The sequence below is a fragment of the Pristis pectinata genome, unplaced genomic scaffold (genome assembly GCF_009764475.1).
Source record: "Pristis pectinata isolate sPriPec2 unplaced genomic scaffold, sPriPec2.1.pri scaffold_109_arrow_ctg1, whole genome shotgun sequence".
Classification (NCBI taxonomy): domain Eukaryota; kingdom Metazoa; phylum Chordata; class Chondrichthyes; order Rhinopristiformes; family Pristidae; genus Pristis; species Pristis pectinata.
This window is the reverse complement of record NW_026262459.1, coordinates 90226-111106: the sequence shown is the minus strand read 5'-3', so window position 1 is coordinate 111106 and position 20881 is coordinate 90226. Positions and strand designations below refer to the sequence as shown.

Below are 20881 nucleotides of genomic sequence, written 5' to 3'. Positions count from 1 at the left end.
TGACAATGTGTTTGACTGTGACAATGTGTGTCTGTGTGTGAATGTGTTCCTGAGTGTGACAATGTGTGTGTGTCTGTATGACGGTGTGTGAGACTGAAAATGTGTGTGACAATGTGTGTGTGAGTGTGACAATGTGTGTGACTGTGACAATGTGTGTGTGACTGTGACAATGTGTGTGTGTGTGACTGACAATGTGTGTGTGTGTGACAATGTGTGTGTGACTGTGACAATGTGTGTGTGTGTGACTGTGACAATGTGTGTGACTGTGACAATGTGTGTGTGACTGATAATGTGTGTGACTGTGACAATGTGTGTGTGTGTGACTGTGACAATGTGTGTGTGCGCGCGCCAGGGGGGAGGAGGGCAGCATTTCCCCGCCTCAGCCCCGCTGCCGACCCGCCTCTCTGCGAGGACTCGCTGCCCAAATTAGGTGGCGGGGGTGTGAGAGGGCGAGGAGGCGGCGCCGGCTGCTGCGGGTATAAGGCAGCCGGGCTGCGGAGAGGGAGAGAGCGGCGGGGAGCGTGCGCCGGTGCCGAGCCAGCGCTAGCGACAGCCCCGAGGGAGCGCAGACTCTGGAGGCGAGCGCGCTGTCCCGGAGCCCCTAATGCACTACTTCAGGCTGAGCTTCAAGTGTTTCGTGGACTGCTTCTGAAGCCGGCACCGCCGGAGAGAGCGACACAACTCTGCGCCGAGTTCGCCAACCGTCCGGCCCCACATGGAGAACGGCGGAGCCCAGAACCTGTGGAAGGAGCAGCGGAGAGCAGCGCGGCCCGAGCGCCTGGCACCCCCGGGAGACGGCGGTGGGGGATCCCCCGGCGGGCTGCCCCAGAGGGCCACCTGGAGCCACCAGATGGACTTCATCATGTCGTGCGTCGGCTTCGCCGTGGGGCTGGGCAACGTGTGGCGCTTCCCCTACCTGTGCTACAAGAACGGCGGAGGTAAGGGGGTGGCACCCGGTGCATCACCCGGTACACGGGGGGGGGGTGTCACCCGGTGCATCACCCGGTACACGGGGGGAGGGGGGTCACCCGGTGCGTCACCCGGTACACGGGGGGGGGTCACCCGGTGCATCACCCGGTACACGGGGGGGGGGTCACCCGGTGCATCACCCGGTACACGGGGGGGGGTCACCCGGTGCATCACCCGGTACACAGGGGGGGGGTCACCCGGTGCATCACCCGGTACACAGGGGGGGGTCACCCGGTACACGGGGGGGGGGGTGTCACCCGGTACACGGGAACATCAACCACTCGAGACTGCAGGTGCTGAACACATCTGAGAACATTGTGATTTCCCGGGACCCCCGGTGATCACCCGGGGACACGGAGACAACCGCTACATCTGGAGATCACCCATGCACCCTGACATCTCCTGGGGACACGGAGATCACCCGGTTAAAACCCTGAAATTATCCGTTACCCCCTACATAACCCCCTACCCAACATAAGCCCCTACCCGACACAACCCCGCCCCCTGCATTACCCCGCCCCCTACATAGCCCTGTCCCTACATAACCCTGTCCCTACATAACCCCGTCCCCTAAATAACCCCACTATTTAACCGTCCCCTACATAACCCCACTACATAACGTCACCCCGAAATGACCCCACTCCCTACATAACCCCGATACCTCCCTTAACATAATCACCTAATCCTCCAAACACATCAAACCTCTCAAAATAACCCCCGAACACCTCTGAAAGCATCCAAATTAACCCCCTAACCCCTCACCACCCCACCTAGTAAATGGCCCCCTAAATATTTATTACACTCCAAGTTAACCCTGACCTCTAGATACTCGTCCCTTCGTACCCAAAAGGCTCAAAAACCCTCAGCCCCTCTGAAATACCCACACCCTGACATCCCCCACAAGTAACCCTAACAGAAAACTCCCCCCACAAATACCCTGACACCCTGAAATTCTCCAGGGCCATTTATACACACCCCAACCCTCCAAAGTATACAAACCTTAGAGAACACCCTGCAATACCCTGAACCCCGCCCCATCACAAGCCTCTCACACCCGACAAACTCCCTCCGCAGAAAGACATCCCTCCCAGCACTCCTGCAGCTCTGCTTTCCCTTCCAGCACAGACTGTGCTACAACGTGCCTTCTCTTATCCCTAAATTCCAGGAAAGCTATACAAGGCAACGTGGAGACACGCGCTCCTTGGAATATCAGTTTCTGGATGGGGTTAGAGCCAGGACTCAGATTACGCACACACACTGTTAGAAGTAGCCTTGGCGTTTGGGCACCCTGCCACGGCCCCTACTCTCCTTGTGCACAGCCCTGCTCGCTACATCCAACGGGGTATGTTGCTCCCTCTATCCACCTGGGGATTCTGACTGCCCAGGACCCTCTGTATTCAGGGGCTGATACAGTGGTGCAGCAGTGGGTGCCACTGCCTCACAGCTCCAGAGACCCGGGTTCGATCCCGACCTCTGACGCTGTCTGCGTGCGGAGTTTGCACTTTCTCACTGTGACTACGTGGGTTTCCCCTGGGTTCTGCCACATCCCAGTGGGTTAATTGGCAGCACTAAATCACCCCAAATGTGTGGGTGAGTGACAGAATCTGGGGGCAATTTATAGTGGCCAGTGAACTTACCAACATGCCCCTGCACCCCTCCCAATCTCTGTAACCCCATCTGGCCCCCGGACCCCTCCCCATCTCTGTAACCTCTCCTCCAGCCCTGCACCCCTCCCAATCTCTCTAACCCCTCCTCCAGCCCCTGCACCCCTCCCAGTCTCTGTAACCCCTCCTCCAGCCCTGCACCCCTCCCTGTCTCTGTAACCCCCCCCAGCCCTGCACCCCTCCCTGTCTCTGTAACCCCCCCAGCCCTGCACCCCTCCCTGTCTCTGTAACCCCCCCCAGCCCTGCACCCCTCCCTGTCTCTGTAACCCCCCCCAGCCCTGCACCCCTCCCTGTCTCTGTAACCCCCCCAGCCCTGCACCCATCCCTGTCTCTGTAACCCCCCCAGCCCTGCACCCCTCCCTGTCTCTGTAACCCCCCCCAGCCCTGCACCCATCCCTGTCTCTGTAACCCCCCCAGCCCTGCACCCATCCCTGTCTCTGTAACCCCCCCCCAGCCCTGCACCCATCCCTGTCTCTGTAACCCCCCCCCAGCCCTGCACCCATCCCTGTCTCTGTAACCCCCCCCCCAGCCCTGCACCCCTCCCTGTCTCTGTAACCCCCCCCAGCCCTGCACCCCTCCCTGTCTCTGTAACCCCCCCAGCCCTGCACCCATCCCTGTCTCTGTAACCCCCCCAGCCCTGCACCCATCCCTGTCTCTGTAACCCCCCCCAGCCCTGCACCCATCCCTGTCTCTGTAACCCCCCCAGCCCTGCACCCATCCCTGTCTCTGTAACCCCCCCCCAGCCCTGCACCCATCCCTGTCTCTGTAACCCCCCCCAGCCCTGCACCCATCCCTGTCTCTGTAACCCCCCCCCCCAGCCCTGCACCCATCCCTGTCTCTGTACCCCCCAGCCCTGCACCCATCCCTGTCTCTGTAAACCTCTTCATCGCATGTGGTATCTAACCTACACTGTATTTCCTCTATTTTTAAGAAAAACAAGTTTATTACAAGTACTACAATACTACAACAAATCACTATAAACTACAACAATAACCAAACACCAATTAAAATATTCCCATCCTTGTCCAGGATGTAATTTATCCCCTGTGGTACCCAACGCTCCCGGAACACCTCTATGATGGCCGTGGACACCGTGTGCTCTTTTTCCAAGGATACCTGACTGTATTTCCTCTGGGAGTGTGTGATGGGACAGTGTAGGGGGAGCATGGCTCTGTATAAACCATGATATCCCTGCTCTGTGTCTGAGGTAATGGACCCTTCCTATCTCTCTGCCACTCAAACAAATCTTGAGTTTAATGGAAAGTGAAGTTATTGGGTCTGTTTGTATTTAGTAGGATGTAGGCTGTTCGCTTTCTATCTTGGCTATCGGAGACACATTCCTCTGTGTGTGTGTGTGTGTGTGTGTGTGTGTGTGTGTGTGTGTGTGTGTGTGTGTGTGTGTGTGTGTGTGTGTGTGTGTGTGTGTGTGTGTGTGTCCAACTCTGTGTGTTTGTGTGTATATGTGAGTACGTGAGTGTGTGTGTGTGTGTGTTTGAGGGTGCGTATGTGAGTGTGTGTCTGTCTATCTCCAACTCAATGTGTGTGTCTGTCTGTCTGTCTCCAACTCAGAGTGTGTGTGTGTGTGTGTGTTTGTCTGTCTGTCTGTCCCTGATTCAATGTGTGTATGTGTCCATATATATGTCTGCATGCAGTGTGAGTGGTGCAAGTGTTTACTCCAGAGAATCTCCTTACATAGTAAGCACTTGCACCATCCCCTTCACAGTAAGGGAACCTCTGGTATCCCCGCCCCGTTCTGTGTCAACAGCTGTGATTAACCCTGTCCACCGTCAGTTAATTCCTCACACACTTCCCCTCTCCCTCTCTTGCTCTTTGTCTATACACCTTTCTCCTTTTTGTGTTTCTTCGTCTTTCTCTCAATGCTTCTAACCTTCATGTGTTTTACTTGTGGTGTCGTTGCTTACACCTCGCCTATCTCACTTACCTGTCTCTCCCATTCGTCTCTCCATTCTCCCGGTCTCTCCCTCTCATTTCAGATCCCCCTTCAGTTTCTCTCACTCTGTCTTCTCCTGCCCTTCCCTCTCCCTCCTTCTGCCCGAGCCTCCCCCTCCTTTCATCATCTCTCTCCCTCTCTCTCTCCACCCTTGCCTCCCTTCCCCTGCCTCTCCCCACATGCTGCGTGTAGTGTCTGCCTGAAGCAAGAGCTCACCCGGTGTTTGCCCACGTTACTAGGCTGCTGGCGTGCGGAGGGAGTGCAAGGCTGCACGCTCCTCTGTAACCTCGCATGCCCTGTGTGGCTCCTGCTGTGTCAGGCACCCTGTCACAATGCTGAGAGTGTGTGCGTGTGCGTGCGCGCGTGCATAGAGCCCCAGACAGGGCTGTGTGGGAGGGGGAGGAATAGAGGGAGGAGTGCTGGTAGTGAGGGGGGAAGGGAAGGTTCCCAACTTCATGCCCTACAAAAGAAGCCAGAAGTGGAGGGGCTGGAGGATGGTTTCAACAGCCAGGAGGGCCACAGGAATCTCACCAAACTGATCCCCGTCTCCTCCACCACCACCAAACCCCACCCTCCCACAACCTCCAGCCATCTCCTGGTTCATCTCCCACTCTCTGGGTGCCTCCCTCACCCATCTGCCTCTCACTATTCTCACCCCCTCCCTTTCCCCCTCCCTCCATCCTTCCTCTGTTCCTCCCCTACACTTCCCTGCCGCCACTCACCTCTCCCCTCCCTCGCCACCCCTCTCTCCTCACTCTCCTGCCTCTTGCTCTCCCCATCCCTTACCCCCTTGCTTCAATGCCACCCTCCCCCTCACTTTTCCTTCCCTTGCCACTCCTGACCCTCCCTATGTCTAAAACACCAAGGTAGGACACATCTGGAAGTGAAACACTGTGGGACACATCTGGAACTGTAAAACACCCAGGTGTGACATCTGGATCAGTAAAACACTGAGGTAGGACACAACTGGAAGTGAAACACCGAGGTACGGCACACCTGGAACTGAAACATTGAGGTGGCACCTCTGGAACTGTAAAACACCAAAGTGGGACACATCTGGAACTGTAGAACACAGAGAGGACATATCTGGAACTGTAACACACAAAGATGGGACATATCTGGAACTGTAAAACACCAAGATGGGATACATCTGGAACTGTAGAACACTGAGTTAGGACAGATCTGGAACTGTAAAACACTGAGGTAGGACACACCTGGAAGTGAAACACTGTAGGACACCTCTGGAACTGAAACACTGAGGTGGGACACATCTGGAATTGTAAAACACCAAGGTAGGACACATCTGGAACTATAAAACACCAGGGTGGGGCACATCTGGGGCAATTATCAAACAAGAGCAGAGGTCACAATTGTAATTGTTTCAAACCCCAGGCACCTACATATGTGAATTACATAAAACATCAGTGGTGCACAGCTGGAGTGATATAAAACACCTGTGTTGCACAGCTGGAATCGTATAAAACACTAGTGTGGCAGATCTGAAACTACAAAACACCAGAGGCTACATCTGGAAATGTAACCACTGGAAAAGTACACGACACATCTGCACATCTGGAACAATATAAAATGGCAGGCAGGCCACAGTTGGCTTTTGTGGGCTATATCAGTACTGGAGTGGGTTAGCCAAGGCACAGAGTTCTGGTTACAAGCCTGGGGTTGTTTTCCTAGGGAGGTTAAATCGAGGTGTTGATCATGAGGAGGGATTTTCCCCAGCCGAGGGAGCTGTGACCGGTGGGGGGGGGGGGGGAGGTGACAAGAACAAAAGTGGTTGGTGGGAGGCTTATAGGGGTAGGGAGGAAAAATGTTTTCTCACAGAGAGCCATGGGGATGTGGAACTGATTGCCTGAAGAGGTAGGAGAGGCAGGTGCCTCCAGTGTGGTCTAACCCAGGATTACAGAGTGGTCCTGTGCACAGTGGTCCTGGTGGGGTCCAGCCCAGGGATACAGAGACTGGAACTGTGCACGATGCACCCAGTGTGGTCTGACCCAAGGATACAGAGATTAGAACTGTGCTCCCAGTGTGGGTCTAACCCAGGGATAGGGAGATGGGAACCGTGCACAGTGGTCCCAGTGTGGGTCTGACCCAGGGATAGGGAGACGGAAACAGTGCACAGTGGTCCCAGTGTGGGTCTGACCCAGGGATAGGGAGACGGAAACAGTGCACAGTGGTCCCAGTGTGGGTCTGACCAAGAATTACGGAGACAGGAACCGTGCACGTTTCTCCCAGTGTGGGACAGACCCAGGAAGTGCTGCACTGTGGGAGGGCAGTGCTGAGGGAACACTGCATTGCAGGAGGGGCAGTGTTGAATAAACGCTGCACTGTGGGAGGGACGGTGGGGAGGGACGGAGCAGGCACACATCGTAGTTTGTAATCAGACTAACAGATGGTGCACTCAGACTGTAAAGTGAAACAGGAGAGGGGAAGTTTCAAACATGCCTGTTATACCATCAACTTTCCTGTAACTTGCCCTGTCTGCCCTTCCCTCCAGGGGTTTTCCTCATCCCCTACGTCCTGGTTGCCGTGTTTGGTGGGATTCCCATCTTCTTCCTGGAGATCTCGCTTGGGCAGTTCATGAAATCCGGTGGGATCAATGTTTGGAACATCGCACCACTCTTCAAAGGTTAGTGTGAAGCACTAAGCAACTCGCCCTTCACTCCGTCTCTCACTCCCCGTCCCCTGCTCACCGTCTCTCACTCCCCGTCCCCTGCTCACCGTCTCTCACTCCCCATCCCCTGCTCACTCTGTCTCTCACTCCCCGTCCCCTGCTCACTCTGTCTCTCACTCCGCCTCCCCTGCTCACTCTCTCTCACTCCCCGTCCCCTGCTCACCGTCTCTCACTCCCCGTCCCCTGCTCACTCCGTCTCTCACTCCCCGTCCCCTGCTCACTCCGTCTCTCACTCCCCGTCCCCTGCTCACTCCGTCTCTCACTCCCCCTCCCCTGCTCACCGTCTCTCACTCCCCCTCCCCTGCTCACTCCGTCTCTCACTCCCCCTCCCCTGCTCACTCCGTCTCTCACTCCCCGTCCCCTGCTCACCGTCTCTCACTCCCCGTCCCCTGCTCACTCCGTCTCTCACTCCCCCTCCCCTGCTCACCGTCTCTCACTCCCCGTCCCCTGCTCACTCCGTCTCTCACTCCCCGTCCCCTGCTCACTCCGTCTCTCACTCCCCGTCCCCTGCTCACTCCGTCTCTCACTCCCCGTCCCCTGCTCACCGTCTCTCACTCCCCTCCCCCTGCTCACCCCGTCTCTCACTCCCCCTCCCCTGCTCACCGTCTCTCACTCCCCCTCCCCTGCTCACCGTCTCTCACTCCCCCTCCCCCTGCTCACTCCGTCTCTCACTCCCCGTCCCCTGCTCACTCCGTCTCTCACTCCCCCTCCCCCTGCTCACTCCGTCTCTCACTCCCCCTCCCCCTGCTCACTCCGTCTCTCACTCCCCCTCCCCCTGCTCACTCCGTCTCTCACTCCCCCTCCCCTGCTCACCGTCTCTCACTCCCCGTCCCCTGCTCACTCCGTCTCTCACTCCCCCTCCCCTGCTCACCGTCTCTCACTCCCCTCCCCCTGCTCACCCCGTCTCTCACTCCCCCTCCCCTGCTCACCGTCTCTCACTCCCCTTCTCATCCTGTTTGACCTCATTCGTTGCCTCTCATTCCTCGCTCTTCATTTTCCCTCTTCCATTCTGTGCCTCGCTGACTCTTACCCTGTGTCGTGCTCTGCCTCCGAGTGTCTTTGTCCTCACTCTCCTTCATTCCTCCCCTTCACTCACATTCGCTCTGCCCAATTTCTTCATACAATCTCTCCTTCCGTCTCCCGCGATCACTGCCCCTCCCGCACTCTCTCCCCTCACTCCCTTTCTCCCTTGCCCCAGTCGGCGCGCCTTCCTTCTCTCTCAGACTGTTTACGTCCTCCCTCTCCGCCGCTGCCCCCGACTCTCTCACGCACACTTTCCCATCCACTCCGTCCCTCCCATTCCGACTCTCACACCGTCCGGTTGGTAGGTTGGGATTCTCTTAATTTTTACACCAATGTGTTTGTCTGTCATCAGTCAGTTGTCTGAGGGAGTGGAAGGGCAGAGAATGGGAGGGGTGGTGATGGGGGGGGGCAGTGAGGGGGAGTGCCACGCTGTGGGAGAGGCGGTGGGGCGGCGAGGGAGGGGCGGTGGGGGGCAGTGCCGCGCTGTGGGAGAGGTGGTGGGGCGGTGAGGGAGGGGCGGTGGGGGGCAGTGCCGCGCTGTGCCAGCAGCCAGGGTCAGTGAAGCATTAACTCAGGGTCCGGGCCTCTCCCCGACAGGTCTGGGCTACGCCTCGATGGTGATTGTCCTCTTCTGCAACACCTACTACATCATGGTGCTGACCTGGGGCTCCTTCTACCTGGTTCACTCGTTCTCTGCTGCCCTGCCCTGGGGGTCCTGCAACAACACCTGGAATACGGACGCCTGTACTGAGGGCTGTGGCAGCTCGGGCAACACCAGCGCTGGCGCCTGTACACCTCCCGCCCAGGCACAGTCCTCCATCGTCGAGTTCTGGGAGTAAGTCGTTCCCTGTGCCCGGAGCAGAGCCGGAGAGGCGATCAGATGCTAGTCTGACAGACAGAGGGGCTGAACGGCCTCTTCATCTTCCTGATCTTGCATCCCTGATGGGCTGAAGGGCCTCATCCTGTCCCTGTGGAACAGGCTCGATAGGCTAAATGGTCTCTGTCCCTGTGGAACAGGTTTCAATGGACAGAATAGCCTCCCTGTCCCTGTGGAACAGGCTTGAAGGAATGAATGGTCTCTGTCCCTGTGAAACAGGTTCGATGGGCTGAATGGCCTCCTCCTGATACAGACTCCAGGGGTGAACTGTACTGCCTGTTCCTCTGAGGTTTTGTGACCCCATTCCCCATGGTGCCAGTGTGATGCCTGCCCCAGTTAACCAGCTGTGACTCTTCTTGCAGGAGGAAGGTTCTGCGGCTGTCGAGCGGCCTGGATGACCTGGGGGAGATGAGCTGGGAACTGACGCTGTGCCTGGCCGCCACCTGGCTCCTGGTCTACTTCTCCATCTGGAAGGGGGTGAAGTGCACGGGAAAGGTACTGGCACCTGGGGTGGGGAGGTCCCGACATCCAACCCCTTCACTCTCACGGCACAATCTCACTGACCCACCTCGGAGAGCAGCTTGTCAACAATTACCCTCTGACTGAACACAGAACATAGACAGTCCAGCACAGGAACAGGCCCTTCAGCCCACCGTGTCTGTGCCGACCACCTGCCTGCACACGATCCAAATCCCTCCATTCCCTGCCTGTTCAAGTGTCTGTCTAAATGCCGCTTAAACCCCTCTGTCGTATCTGCCTCCACCTCCCCGGCAGCATTTCCAGGCACCCACCACTTTCTGTGATAAAAGATTTGCCCACTTACTGCCCAGCTCCCTAAATTCCCTTTGTGCAGGACCTCATCTCCCTTCCTTCCTATGTCATTAGTACCAACATGGACCACAACTTCTGGCTGATCACCCTTCCCTTTCAGAATGCCCTGTGCCAGACATCCTTGAGCCTTGCACAGGGAGGCAGCACACCATCCTGAGTCTCGCTCACAGCCGCAGAAATGCATGTCTGTGTGCCTATCACTATTGCTCACCTAAGTCCTCAGTCCTTGACCTTCCCTGCTGTACAACAGACCCAGGTGTGCTGCCACTGATCTGGCTGCTGCTGTCATTTTCCCCCGGGAGGACGTCCCCTCACCAGTATCCGAAGTGTACAGTATCAGTATATGTCTGTTTGAGAAGGGGACATTCCTGCAAAACCTGACTGACAATTACTGACTGAGCTCAGAGAGTAGCCTGTAGCATTTTCCCTCAGGGAATACTTTATCACAATCACCCTCTGACTGACCTTGGGGTGTAGCTTGTAGCAATTGCACTCCGACTGACCTTGGGGTGTAGCTTGTAGCAATTACACTCCGACTGACCTTGGGGTGTAGCTTGTAGCAATTACACTCCGACTGACCTTGGGGTGTAGCTTGTAGCAGTTACACTCTGACTGAGCTCAAAATGTCCTTGATTCCAGCCTTAAAGCAGCTGGATTGGGAGTATTTGCTGAGATGAGCTCGGAACGTTGGCTTGGATTCTGAGCTGGGAACATCCCATCATCCTATCTCCGTCCTCCCCCAGTGGAGGGGAGGAGGGGAGCAGGAGACCTCTCTGGCATCCAGTGCCGCTGCTACCCACACAGTTGGCCTTGACCTCCAGACCTGGATTAGTTCCGTGATCCCAACCTCCGTCTCATTCTCCCAGAGGAACACTGCCAGCTCGGACACTCTCAGCGGGATGGAGGCCAGTTGCCATGGCCACTTCTCAAAGGCCCAGCCAGGTTCCAGGGAGCCTGAATGCTCATCAATCCCGGGTCATTCAGACAAAGCCAATGCCAATCCAAGCCGTCTCCAGGGCAACGGTGCAGAGTGGCCAGGAGCTTCCAGAGAAAGACCCTCCGTCTCCAAATCTCCCTCTCTCTCTCCCCCCCCCTCTCTCCCTCCCCCCCCTCTCTCTCTCTCTCCCTCCCCCCTCTCTCTCTCTCTCTCTCCCTCCCCCTCTCTCTCTCTCTCTCTCTCTCTCCCTCCCCCTCTCTCTCTCTCTCTCTCTCTCTCCCCCCCCTCTCTCTCTCTCTCTCTCCCCCCTCTCTCTCTCTCTCTCCCTCCCCCCTCTCTCTCTCTCTCCCTCCCCCCTCTCTCTCTCTCTCTCTCTCTCTCTCCCCCCCCTCTCTCTCTCTCTCTCTCTCCCTCCCCCCCTCTCTCTCTCTCTCTCTCTCTCTCTCTCTCTCTCTCTCTCTACCTCCAAATCTCCCCAATCCCCCTCTCCCATTCCTCATCTATCTCTCTCCCACCCCCTCTCTATTTCACACCCCCCCCTCTCTCTGTCTCACCTCCCACTCCGAAAGCAAGGGGAGTGCCACGTGTCCTCGGTGCGTGGGTGACAGGGCTGGAGTGTGTCCAGGGACTGGGTCCCAGGTGTGGAGCTCAGCCGAGGGTTGGGGGGAAGGAGGGGGATCCTTGGGCAGACTGCTCACTGCCTTCCCACTCCCTACAGATTGTCTACTTCACGGCCACCTTCCCCTACATCATCCTGATCATCCTGCTGGTGCGTGGGGCCACCCTGCCGGGAGCTCTCCAGGGCATCATTTACTACCTGCAGCCCGACTGGTCCAAGCTGGGAGAGGCTCAGGTGAGCAGGCCCGGGGGTGAGTGGAGGAGTGGCTGGGGGGAGGGGTGAGGGGAGGAGGGGGGGGGGGGAGAGTGGGGAAGGGAGGAGGGAGGGTGAGGGGTGGGGGGATCGCAGAGGAAGGGAGGAGGGGGGTGAGCGGAGGAAGGAGTGGGGTGGGGGGTGAGGGGAGGAGGGGTCCCTCCTCACCACCCATCCCACAGCGCGGCGCTCCCTCACCACCCCCCCACAGTGAGGCACTCCCTCGGCTGTTGGGGAGTTGGGGTCAATTGGGGAGCTGGTGTGTGCAGGTGGTACGTTGGGGGTTGGGATTGGTGGAGGAACATTGAGCTGGTGGAGTGAGGTCTGGCGCCGGCTCCATTGGCCATATATCCAGTACTGCTTGTTGCCTTCCTCCTGGGACCAGCCCCCACTTCCTCTACCACGGAGCAGGAACCGGGGAGGGGTGGGTGGAGGGTGTGGAGGGACCGCGAGCTGTTCGACTGGGTTAGCCACCCCTCTCTGACATCTTCTCCCTCCGCAGGTATGGGTTGATGCCGGTACACAGATTTTCTTCTCCTACGCCATCGGGCTGGGGGCCCTCACGGCATTGGGCAGCTACAACCAGTTCCACAATGACTGCTACAAGTAAGGACGCAGGGTCAGGGGGCTGGTCAAGGTCAAAGAACGGGAACAGAGGGTGGGCCACAGGGTCAGCGGACACTGAGTGGGGGAGGGGGAGGTGGAAGAGACTGGGGTTAGCAGTCGGGGCACAGCGTTGGCCAGGTTCAGAGGTTGCAAGTCAGGGGTGGAAGCTGGTCAGAGGGCAGAAGCAAGGGTTGGGGTCAGAGGGAGGAGTTGAGGTCATAGGTAGGTGCGTGATGTTTGGCATGGACTTAACATGCAATGTGGAACATTGCAGCACGGTACAGACCCTCCGGCCACGATGTTGTGCCAACCTTTCAGCCTACTCTAAGATCTATCTAACTCTTTCCTCTCACATGCCCCTCCATTTTTCCATTTTTCCATTATCCATGTACCTATATAAGAGTCTCTTAAATGTCCCTAATGTATCTGCCTCTTCCAGCACCTATGGCAGTGCGTTGCACGCACCCACCACTCTCTGTGTAAAAAAAAACTACCTCTGATATCCCCCCTATACTTTCCTCCAATCACCTTAAAATTATGCTCCCTTGTGGTAGCCAGTTCCACCCTGGGAAAAGTCTCTGGCTGTCCGCTCTACCTATGCCTCTTTTCATCTTGTACACCTCTATCGGGTCACCTCTCACCCTCCTTCACTCCAAAGATAAGATTTCTTTATTAGTCACATGTACATCGAAACACACAGTGAAATACATCTTTTGCGTAGATTTCTGGGGGCAGGCCGCAAGTGCCGCCACGCTTCCGGCGCCAACGTAGCACGACCACAACTTCCTAACCCGTACGTCTTTGGAATGTGGGAGGAAACTGGAGCACCCGGAGGAAACCCACACAGACACGGGGAGAACGTACAAACTCCTTACAGACAGCAGCCAGAATCGAACCCGGGTCGCTGGCGCTGTAAAGCATTACGCTAACCAGCCCTCGCTCGCTCGACCTATCCTCATAAGACATGCTCTCCAGTCCGGGCAGCATCCTGGTAAATCTCCTCTGCACCCCCTCTAAAGCTTCCACATCCTTCCTACAGTGAGGTGACCAGAACTGAACACAATACTCTTAAGTGTGGTCTAACCATAGAGCTGCAGCATTACCTCGTGGCTCTTGAACTCAATACCCCGACTAATGAAGGCCAACACACCATACGCCTTCTTAACAACCCTATCAATTTGTGCAGCAACTTTGAGGGATCTATAGACTTGGACCCCAAGATCCCTTTGTTCCTCCACACTGCTAAGAATCTTGCCATTAACCCTGTATTCTGCCTTCAAATTCGACTTTCCAAAGTAAATCACTTCATACTTTTCCGGGTTGAGCTCCCTGTGCCACTTCTCAGCCCAGCTCTGCATTCTATCAATGTCCTGTTGTAACCCTCAACCTTCTACACTATCCACAACACCACCAACCTTCATGTCATCTGCAAACTTACTAACCCACCCTTCCACATCCTCATCCACTTATAAAAATCACAAAGAGCAGGGGTCCCAGAACAGATCCCTGCGGAACACCACTGGTCACCGACCTCCAGGCAGAATACCCTCCGTCTACCACCACCCTCTGCCTCTACGGGCAAGTGAATTCCAAATCCACACAGCCAAGTTTCCCTGGATCCCATGCCTCACAACCTTCTGAATGAGCCTATCATGGGGAACCTTATCAAACGCCTTACTAAAATCCATGTACACGACATCCACTGCTCTACCTTCATCAATGTGTTTTGTCACATCCTCAAAGAATTCAATCAGGTTCATGAGGCACGACCTGCCCCTCACAGAGCCACGCTAACTGTCCCGAATCAGCCTATGCTTCTCCAAATGCTCATAAATCCTTTCTCTAAGAATCTTTTCCAATAATTTGCTCACCTCTGAAGTAAGATTCGCTGGCCTATAATTCCCAGGGTTATCCCTACTTCCTTTCTTGAACCAAGGAATAACATTTGCCACCCTCCAATCATCTGGTACTACTCCTGTGGCCAGTGAGGGCACAAAGATCATCGCCAAGGGCTCAAATCTCTTCCCTCACTTCCCGTCGTATCCTGGGATATATCCCGTCCAGCGACGGGGACTTATCTATCCTAAAGTTTTTCAAAAGTTCCAGCACAACCTTCTTCTTAACATCGACATGTTCTAGCTTATCAGCCTGTTTTATGCTGTCCTCACAAACGTCAAGGTCTCTCTCACTGGTGAATACTGAAGCAAAGTATTCATTAGGGACCTCCCCTACCTCCTCTGACTCCAGGCACATGTTTCCTCCTCTATCCCTAATTGGTCCTACCCTCACTCTAGTCATCCTCCTGTTCTTCACATACGTGTAGAACGCCTTGGGGTTTTCCTTAATCCTACTCGCCAACGCCTTCTCATGGCTCCTTCTAGCTCTCCTAAGTCCATTCTTCAGCTCTTTCCTGGCTACCTTATAATTTTCTAGAGCCCTGTCTGAACGTTGCTTCCTAAACCTTAAGTAAGCTTCTTTCTTCCTCTTCACTAGATATTCCACAGCTCCTGTCAACCACAGTTCCTTCACTCTACCATCCTTTTCCTGCCTCAATGGGACAAACCTATCCAGAACCCCCTGCAAGTGATCTCTAAACAACCTCCACATTTCCATTGTGCATTTCCCTGAGTACATCTGCTCCCAATTCACACTCCCAAGTTCCTGCCTAATAGCATCATAATTCCCCTTGCCCCCAAGTAAATACTTTCCCATTGATGGGCTGAAGGGCCTGTTTCCAAGCTCAGATTCAATCCCTTTTATCTGCCAGCTTTGTTATTAATACCCATACAATTTGATGAACTCAGCTGTCTTTGTAGTTTCTCTCAGTTCTTTGTCTCTTCTGACCCACATCTTACTTCCAAAACTGTGTGTGTCTGAGACCTGTTCATTGGTAATTGGTTTATTAATGTCACGTGTACCCAGATACAGTGAAAAGCTTTGTTTGTGTGCCGTCCATACAGATCATTCCAGATGTCAGTACGTCAAGGTGGTACAGAAGGGAAAACAATAACAGAATGCAGGATATAGTGTTACATTTACAGACAAGGTGCAGCGCGGGGGCCACATCGAGCTAGATTCAGAGACCAAGAGTTCATCTTTATTGAACAAGAAGCCCGTTCAAGAAGCTGTCCCTGAACCTGATGGTGTGTGTATTCAAGCTTTTGTATCTTCTGCCCAATGGAGGGCAGGGGGTGGAACGGAGAGAATATCCGGGGTGGGAAGGGTCTTTGATTATGTCGGCTGCTTTCCCAAGGCAGCAGAAAGTGTAGACAGAGCCCTTGGAGAGGAGGCTGGTTTTGGTAATGGACCGATCTGTGTCCACAACTCTGCAATTTCTTGCGGCCTTGAGCAGAGCAGTTGACGTACCAAGCTGTGATGCATCCAGATAGGATGCTTTCTATAGTGCACCTATAAGAATTGCTGAGGGTCAACGGGGACATGCCAAATTTCGTTAGTCTTCCGAGGAAGTAGAAGCACCGGTGAGCTTTCTTGGCCGTAGTGTCTACATGGTTGGAACAGGACAACCTTTCAGTGAAACTTACACTTGGAACTTGTTCTCAGCCATCTCCACCTCAGCACCACTGATGCACACAGGAAGGGGCATGTGCTCTGCCCCACTTCCTGAAGTCAATGACCAGTTCTTCTGTTTTGCTGACGTTGAGGGAAAGGTCGTTGTCATGACACCATGTCACTAGGGCCTCTATCTCCCTCCTGTACTCCGACGTCGTTATTTGAGATCTGGCCCACTACTGTGGTATCATCTGCAAACTTGTAGATGGAGTTAGAGCAGAATCTGGCTACACAGTCGTGACCGTAATGGGAGGAAGAGCTGAGAACACAGCCTTGTGGGGCACCAGTGTTGAGGATAGTCGTGCTGGAGGTCTTGCTGCCTATCCTCACTGATTGCAGTCTGTTGGTCAGGAAATCAAGGATTTAATTGCAGAGGGAGGTGTTGAGTCCTAGGTCTAGGAGTTTGGAGATGACTTTACTTGGAATTATAGTATTGAAGGTGGAGCTATAGTCAATAAAAAGGAATGTGAAGTAGGTGTCTTTGCATATCCAGATGTTCCAGAGATGAGTGTAGGGCCAGGGAGATGGCGTCTGCTGCGGACCTGTTAACTGCAGTGCAAATTCACCAGCTATTTCCATACTCGTGCTTACTGTGGAATCCCAGCGTTACACCACATACGTTATCCACTGTAGCCAACCTTTGACCTGCATGTGTCTTCAAGAGAACAGGAAGACTGGAGATTTAGGCACCTGCGTGGTGTCAGGTAGTCAAGTGTTGCCCCCTTAAAACATACATTAACAAGGACCCAAACATCATTAATTCACTATTCTTACCCGCACCTTTCCTATCTTCACAACGGATCTAACGTCTGTTTGTAGATTTATACTCAAGTGTTCAGATACTTTACTCCCTTTCGGAAACTTCCCAACTGGTGGAGTAACTTTTTGTTCGTGATCACGAAGGTATGGTTGAAATTAGAATTTCATCTTCTTCAGGAGCCCTGGAAAATCTTCACTGTCTAATGCATTTCCATAAACCCATTAAAACACCGTCTCCTTTGCCTTTTTAAATCCCTGAGACATTCCACTATACCCCTGCATATTTTCCCATTCCTGGAACAAACCCACTTGTTGGACTGCCAGGTTTTGTCAATGTTTTGGTTTCCCCAATTAAAACTTCGTTTGCAGTCCTTGATCAATCGCTCAGCCCCGACAGTAGAATTCTCCTTATGTATCCTGTCCCAGAAAAAGCAAACACCCCTGAACATGTGAAAACCAGTCTCAGTCCAGATTGTCAGAGAGCTGCGTGTTTGCAGACATCTTCACCTCTTACAATTCACGAGCCATCGTCAGCTGTTTCAAAGGAAAAGAACAGAACACACTGTGGCTTGGCTTAATCTGTCACTTTTTGTAAGTTGTTCAAAATTAAACAACTTGAACAAAAGAGCTGTCAGGGGACGGGGCTAACGGCTCTGCAGGTTTATTCACTCTTGTAGAATCTCAACTCGGGATCACAAAAATTTAAACCTTTTCACTGCCTCTCTGCTTCTAAAACTCCCACAAAGTCTACATGAAGATCTAATCTCAAACAGTACATCAGAAACCAAAGGTTAGAGGTGGGGTTTAAAGGTGAGGTGAGGAGCAAGTTTTTTTTACACAGAGAGCGGTGGGTGCCTGGACTGGGTCACCAGGGGTAGTGGTGGATGCAGGCAGTTTGGTGGGGTTTAAGAGGCTTTTAGATAGACACGTGAATGTGAGGGGAATGGAGGAACGTGGACGATACACAGGAGGAGGACATTTAGTATAAACTGGCATCAAGATCAGCACAACGTCGTGGGCTGAATGGCCTGTCCAGTGCTGGACTGTTCTATGTTTTATACCCTAACTAATATCACCGTTAACCCGAGGGGTAAAAACATCCTCATTAAGGAAAACAACATTTAAAATTACTCCTCAATTGTTCCCAAACTGTTTCCAAAAATAAAAACAGAAAATGCTGGAAAGACCTCATGGGTCGGGCACCATCTGTGGAGAGAGAAAATGTTCAGGTCAGAGAACCTTCATTACTTCCCCAGTCCTGATGAAGGATCATTGACCTCAGACGGCAACTCTGCTTCTCTCTCCACAGATGCTGCCTGACCTGCTGAGTGTTTTATTTTCAATTTCAAGCATTTTCTTAATGTTCTATTTTCCAAAATGCTCATTCAAATCATTCACTAATCGCCAAATTACTAACAGTTGGGAATCTCATAGTTAGAGGTTCTCACATAACCTGCAACATTAAATGGGAGAAGGTGCAGAAGTTTCACAAGGATGTTGCCTGGACAGCAGAGGCTGAGTAGGCTGGTTCTGTTCTCCCTGGAGCGAAGGGAGGTCCTGAGGGGCAGGTTTTTCACACAGAGGGTGGTGGTGATGTGGAATGAGTTGTCAGAGCAAGTGGTAGAGGCAGGTTTAAAAGTTATTTGGAGAGGTACATGGATAGGAAGGGTCAGAGGGATATGGGACCATTTGCATAGATAGGCTAGTCCCATTTGCCTGTGTTTGGCGCATTATCCCTCCAAACCTTTCCTTGGTCAGCATGGACAAGCTGGGCCAAAAGGCCTGTTTCTCTGCTGTATAACAATGGCTTTGTGATTAACTGGGATTGTGCGTGACCAGTGTGGAACCCAGGTTTTTCTCTCAACCTCTTTCAATGTTCATTCAGAAAACACAGCAGCTACAAAGCAAGTGCAGAAGGATAGAAACAAAAGATCCCGTCCTTAGCAAACCTTGCAAATAACGGGGTAGAAATTAAAACCAATACATTTCTGCAGCGGAACTGGTAGCACAGAATGAAGGAAGTGAGAAGTGGGTGAAGCCTCATACCGACCTCACATTTACACAGCTTCTTAAAGGGACACTGCCTCTTAAACTGTAACACCGACTTGAGCTACATCCTGTTCCCTGGAACATAACTTATTTGGACAAAGCATCGGATCAATGCAAATTTCCTACCAGTGCAAACTTAATGAATATTGAACAATCTTCCCTCCCTGACTCACTCATTCCTAATGTCCCACCCTCCACTGACCTGTTCCCCAGATTCACTTCTGTCTCCAATCACTCGCTCTCCCTGACTCACCCGGTCATGAAGTCCGTCCCTCTACTCTCGCCCCCACGTACTCCCTCTCCCCTTTCATCAGTCAGGGCACTGAGTACAGGAGTTATGTTATGTTGCGGTTGTATAAGTTGGGTGGTGAGTCTGCCCTTGGAGCACTGTGTACAGTTTTGTTCACCCTGTTATGGGAAAGTCGTGGTTAAACTGGAGAGAGCACAGAGGAGATTTACGAGGATGTTGCCAGGACTCAAGGGCCTGAGTTACAGGGAGAGGTTGGCCAGGCTGGGTCTTTATTCCTTGGAACGTAGGAAAAGGAGGGGCGACCTTATAGAAGTGTTTAAAATTATGACATAGATAAGGTGGACGGTAACAGTCTTTTCCCCAGGGTAGGGGAGTCCAAAACTAGGGGGCAGAGGTTTAGGGTGAGAGGGGAAAGATTTAAGAGGTACCTGAGGGGCAACTTTTTCACACAGAGGGTGGTGAGTAGATGGAACGAGCTGCCGGAGGAAGTGGGTGAGGCAGGCACAACAGGATAATCTAAGAAGCACTTTGATAGGGACATGGAGGGGAGGGACTTGGAGGGAGATGGGCCGAATGCAAGAAATTGGGACTAGCTGGGTGGACACTGTGGTCGGCATGGATTGTTTGGGCCGAAGGGCCTGTATCCATGCTGTGTTGCTCGATGACTATGATCCCCCCACACACTTCCTTTCTTTCTCTCATTCACACACTTCCCCTTCTCTCACATCATTCAAATCTTGTACAACATTAACACTTGTACTGCATCCACGTGCTTCAGATCGGTTCAGACACGTGCTATGAAGGGTTAACAGGCATGAGAGCTAGATCACAATCACAGCCACTCCAAGGACACTTCTGTAAACTTTAAGACTTTGGAACAAGGGAAGGCTGGAAGTTATTGATCAAGTAAACACTGGTTCAAAAAATCCCCAGCTGAGCCCAATCTTCAGTCTCTGATCCGCTGTTATTATAACAGCTATGCCCTGTAATTCTGGGCAATGTGTCAAGTCCTGGCATAATTAAACCTTGCTAACGATGTCTTAGGATGCAGAACCCCCTGACAGGTTCCCCTGTCCAGGGTCTGTGACCTTTGGCAACATCTGGTAGGAGCTCAGACGGTGATGTGAGTGATGGTATGTCCCCAGGAAGCCCACACAAAGGACGGCACAGCAGTATAGCCACTGCCTCACAGCTCCAGAGACACCGGTTCAATCCCAACATCCGCCACTGCCTGTGCGTGGATTTTGCACGTTCTCCCTGTGACTGCATGGGCTTCCCCCAGGTACTCTGGTTCCCTCCCACATGCCAAAGACAGGTAGATTGGTAGGTTAATTGGCTGCTGTAAATAGCCCCTAGTGTGCGGGTGAGGGGTAAAATCTGGGGGAGTTGATGGGAATGTAGGAAGAATGAAATGGGATCAGTGTAAGAGTGCTAGAAATGTGTGTGTGATAGTCGACATGGACGGACTGGTCTGAAGGGCCTGTTGTATGCCTCAATGACCACGACAAAGGCTGTATGCCCTACAGAAACATCTCTGCCACTCATTTCCTGTTATAGAGCAGCATCACTGGAGCATCCCTGTAGCATTTTATAGACCACATCAAGTGATTCCCAAATGCTGCAGAACTTTCAGGGTGACCCTGTTCAGTTCAGTACAACTTTCTCACAGCTCTACATTATCGGTTTCCCAAAGCAGTCTGAATAACAGCGATCACGTCACCAATTGGGTGTGGCACAGGGGGCAGAGCCACCGTCTCCCAGCTCTAGAGACCTGGGTTCGATCCCGACCTCTGCCATTGTCTTTGTGTGTGGAGTTTGCACGTTCTCCCTGCGACAGC

At 53.4% G+C, this 20881-nt stretch overlaps 1 pseudogene; it reads left to right on the top strand.

Moving 5' to 3' along the window:
* Positions 1-582: 582 nt before the first annotated feature.
* Positions 583-20881, top strand: part of LOC127567097 (creatine transporter-like) — a 32829-nt pseudogene continuing 12530 nt past the window's right edge.